At 46.8% G+C, this 4,845-nt stretch overlaps 1 pseudogene; it reads right to left on the reverse strand.

Annotated features, from left to right (window-relative positions):
* Positions 1-238: 238 nt before the first annotated feature.
* On the reverse strand, positions 239-333 carry LOC112318716 (U6 spliceosomal RNA; annotated as a pseudogene).
* Positions 334-4,845: the final 4,512 nt, after the last annotated feature.

Raw genomic sequence — 4,845 nt, forward strand, 5'->3', positions numbered from 1 at the left:
AAGGTAATTCCATTTTTAATTTTTTGAGGAAATTCCATACTGTTTTCCACAGTGGCTATACCAGTCTGCATTCCCACCAACAGTGCACTAGGGTTCCCCTTTCTCCACATCCTCACCAGCACTTGTTGTTTGTTGATTTGATTACAATGGCCATTCTGAGTGGTGTGAAGTGGTATCTCATTGTGGTTTGAATTTGCATCTCTCTGATGGCTAGTGATGTTAAGCATTTTTTTTCATAAAAAACATGGCATGCTTCTCGAACATGCATGTCATCCTTGCACAGGGACCATGCTAATGTTCCACTTTTAGTATATGTGCTGCCAAAGTGAGCACTCTGTCTGAATTTCTTGCTGCCTTTCAGCATGGAATAACAACTTCCCTCTTTGGGGGTTTCCTGTGGCTCCATTCATCAGCATAAGGGATCATGGGCAGGTAGAAACCATTTCCCTGATTTCCTCTCTCAACCTGCCTATAGAGGGAGGTTAGGAATGGTGATTGACTCTCTCATGCCCACCCTTTACTTCCCTGTGGTTCTTTCCCTCAAAGCAGAGAGGAGAGTTTCTGTTTTCCTTTAAGGAGCTAGGTCATGGGTGGTTGGGGATGAAGTTACAAACTTGGATAGAGGAGGTGAAAGAGAGAGGGGGAAGCATAAGGTTGTCCCTGTGAAAAGCTGGGAGACTGGAATGAAATGAGGAAGGAAGGTACAGGGTGTGTGTCTTTGTGTGTGAGTGCACTCGAATGCGTGTGCACTCATGCATGCACGTACCAAAACACAGATGTCAGGAATGGAATGTGGAAGCTCACAGAGGGGCTTGCAGGGCCCTCTGAGGCTGCATCCTCTGCCTTCAGGCAGAATGTCTTCTTCACCCTGAGGCTGAAGGCTGGAACTTCACTTCTGAAGAGCTCTGGGCAATGAATCAACTTAGCACTTACCCTCATGTGTTTTGAATTAGAACACTCTTTGTCCTGGACTGGATACCTGCCCTGAGAATCTAAAAAATATTTCTGATTACTTCGGGAGGCCCTTCTGCATCCTGAATGACTTCAATTTCCACTCTGGTGTGGGGGGTGGAGGGCCTGGAATCGTGATGTTTTCTTCCCTCAATCCTCAATCCTGCTTTAGGTGGTCCCAGGAAGGGTGTGAAAAGGGACTGTGTATAAGGGAGCAGACTGAGAGGTTGGCAGTACAGATGTCATCGGTTGCAGATAGGGGTACCCTAAAGCGCATTGGAGATTTCTGAGAACTGAATAGCTATTGCTGTCTCCAAAAAAGAGATAGGGCAAATAGCTTCCTTCTTCCCCCCAATCAAAATGGCTGGTCTGTGTGTGTATGAGAATTGGAAGAATGTGTTAATTTGAATATAACTCTGAATATCTGTTTGTGCTCATTTGAATATATTAAATTCCCTTGAATCCAGGTTGAGCCACTCTAATGGAGGGGAAGCAATGGGCTAGGTAATTCAAGGCAGCAGATAATCCCCAAATCATTTATGAGTATGACTGAAAGGCGCTTTGGATTGCACTCAGGATAGGCTTTGGAAGGTGCCTCGTGGGCTTCTCTGGGTCAAGAGGAAGAAGTCATTAATGGAGGTAAAGGAAAACTGCTCTTAGATTTGCACCAGGGCAGCCATACAGATCAGAAGCAGAAAATTGCAGGCAATGTGTCTCTTCAGGTGGAAAGGCAGGGAGGCTAGAGAGGGCCTCAGGGGCAGCATGCTATTTGAAGGCCAAGGACATAAAGAGGGGCAGGATGAAGTTTGGAGTGAGAGAGGTTAGGAAGCAATATAAGCTCACAACTGACCTCATTCCCAAATTAGCCAAAGCACCAGCCTAGAACAACTGGGCACTGGGAAAAAATCTGGCCATTTCAACTCAGCCTCGTGCCTTTGAAATAGTGGTGATTCCCGTGTTTCATTCTCAGCTCTTGGTCTCATCGCACTGTTTCCTTCTCCTGAGATAGTGTGTCTACTCTCAAAATTCAACCACTGCTTCAAATAAGGCTCATTAACCCCAAAGCTGTTTCTCTGTTCTCTCTGTATCCATTTGCCTTCTGCTGCCTCCTCCTGAGTATCCTGGAGACTTCTCAAGGCAAAGAGCTTTACTAAAGGAGTTACATGTCATCCCTGCCTTCTGGGGCTCACAGTCTAAGACATAGCTGGTATTGAGGGATGGTCATTACAGACAGCTGGACAGTGAACAAGGATGTGAACATAATTTAAAGAATGACATGACATAGAGGGAGGTTAGATGTGTCTCCACTGTCACCAACAAGTGTGAAACTCACCCAGAACATCAACAACTGTTGGCAAGGCCAAAACTATCTGGCCCCTTCTGGCTCCAGCTATACAGACCCCCCTCCTGCCCTTTTGCTTTCTGCATGAGACTGTCTTGTTCTCAATACTCTTATCAGTGAGGCTGTCCCAGCAGTGAGGTTGCACATCATGTCCCTTGAAGCCCCAGAAGGTGTTGGTTTCTGAGTCTGAGATCTCCAAAAAGTGGGTCATAAATCATTAGGGCCCTGGTGGTGTCTCAGGTCTGGGAGGGATCAGAGAGGGGAAGTAAAGTGAAAAAGCTCCCCTAGGAGAGCAGGGGAAAGCATTTGGGATGAAGAGAGGATAGGAATTCTAGAGGGTAAGAAGGATGGGAAGAAACTAAGCCCCAGAAGAATGAAGAAAGAGGAAATGGAAATAGAAAAGGTAGATGCATAAAAGAGAGGAAATGAAAAGAATAAAAAAGAAGTTACCCTGGCTGGTGTGGCTCAGTGGATTGAGTGCCGGCCTGTGAACCAAAGGGTCACCAGTTCAATTCCCAGTCAGGGCACATGCCTGGGTTGTGGGCCAGGTCCCTGGTAGGGGGTGCTCGAGAGGCAACATTTCTCTCCCTCCCTTCCTCCCTTCCCCTCTTTCTAAAAATAAATAAATAAAATCCTTTAAAAATTTTTGAAAGAAGGCAAGAAGAATGAGATAGGGAGTGAGAGAAAAGACACTACATGAAGGAGGAGCTCCAGAGTTGTGTCCATGCACCTCTTGTACTCCATCACCATGAAAGAAGGTGGTGAGTCTCAGCAGGAACACTTTCAAGTACTTCTGTCTGTGGGCTGAGGGGAAAGGGCCCAGCCTCTTGGATGTCATGATCCCTGACACACACACGTACCAGCCTCCTATAAAGTAATGAGTTGTTAGTTGTCTCACCCAGAAAAGATGCCTGGTGGGACTCTATAAGTGAGAGTGTGCTGGAACTCTATGTTCCCTCAGTGTTGGGCACAAGCCCTGTCTTGTGTGAAGCTGGATCCAGACTGCATCTTTTGGATGGATAGGACTCAGTGTGTGTATCCAAGGGGATATTAGGGTTAAGGATGATGGCTCTTGGCACCAGTGCAAAGAAGTTGACCAGACTGAAAATAGGGCTAGTATGAGGGAGGCTCTGGCCTAAGCAAAGGCAGAGAAAATCCTGGGCAGAGTCAGAGAAATCAGTGTTGAATAAAACAAGCATAGAGCAAAGTGGAGCTTTCCATGCAGTGAATATATTTACACCTCACAAGTCAGAGGAGACCAAGACCTTTGTGATCCACCCAAGGTGTCACAGTTGATTAGCTGTACAGCCAGGCCTGGAACCCAGATCTGTCTTCCCTATGGTAGGGAATTCCCCAGAATTCCTACTATATTCTCTTTCCCGGGGCTTTGGCTGTGCCCCTCCCAATCCTGGGCTGCCTACTTAGGGCAAGACTGGCCATAATCAAGAGCAGGATGGGCAATTAGTGGGCCTGGGAGTCTGCTGTAAGTTGGCTAAGGGAGCAGAAAGCCGTTGGGAAAGACAGGAGACACGGGAAATTGGGGAGAGGATCAGGACATCAAGAGTTGCCTGGGCCCTGGCAGAGTGGCTCATTTGGTTGGAGCATAGTCTGGTACACCAAAAGGTTGCAGGTTTGATTCCCAGTCAGGGCACATACTTAGGTTTTTGGTTTGATCCCCAGTCTCATCTTGTACAGGAGGCAACTGATTTATATTTCTCTCTCACATTGGTGTTTCTCTCTCTTTCTCTCTTTCTTCCTCTCTCTCTAAAATCAATAAACATATCCTCGGGTCAGGCTTAAAAAAAAACAGACCTGCTTGGGTGAGGATAATAAGAACCCGGGAGGAAGGTGGGGACCAGGACTCAGTTCTCAGAGGATGGCTCTGAAGGCTCACCTGCCTCTAGCCCTTAGGCAGCCTGAGGGGATTTGGGAATTTGTGCTGCCCTCTGGTAGCCATTGAGGGAACAGCAGTGAGGACGGTTCTCTGCAAACAAGTGCCTGTGAACTCCATCCCAGGGATGAATGTCTTGCTGTGCCACATGTTCTTGCACGGTGGTGAAATTCAAGGCTCTGAAAACCTCAATCCCTTAAGATTCTTGGCTTAGATTGTTAGTGGAAGTACTTTGCTCCCAAGGGAAGGGGCAAGATGGATCTTCATATCTGCCTGGCATCTCAAAGAATCCAACTCTTTTTGACATATAGTAAGCGTTTCACAAACTATTTCATTCAATCATTGTGAAGTCCCTATTAAGTGGTCAATATGATTGCCATGTTACAGTTGAGGAAACAGCCTCAGAAAGAGGCAGTTATTTTTTTTCCCAAGGTCATGCTGCACTAGAGTTTGAACCCAAAAGGAAGGGGAGGAGGAGCTCTTCTATGCGCTCACAGGTGCCATGTAAAGGCTGCTTGGGACTAGCAGAGTCCTGAGTATCTTCTGTATGTGTGTCATACTCCGGGTGCCTGGGAAAACTGCAGCCTCATTAATTCATTCTCTCGTTCAGTGTTTCATCTTCTGGTGCCAGACTGTGTCTGGGGACTGGGGCACAACAAAC

Source organism: Desmodus rotundus, chromosome 3 (assembly GCF_022682495.2).
Source record: "Desmodus rotundus isolate HL8 chromosome 3, HLdesRot8A.1, whole genome shotgun sequence".
Taxonomy (NCBI): Eukaryota; Metazoa; Chordata; class Mammalia; order Chiroptera; family Phyllostomidae; genus Desmodus; species Desmodus rotundus.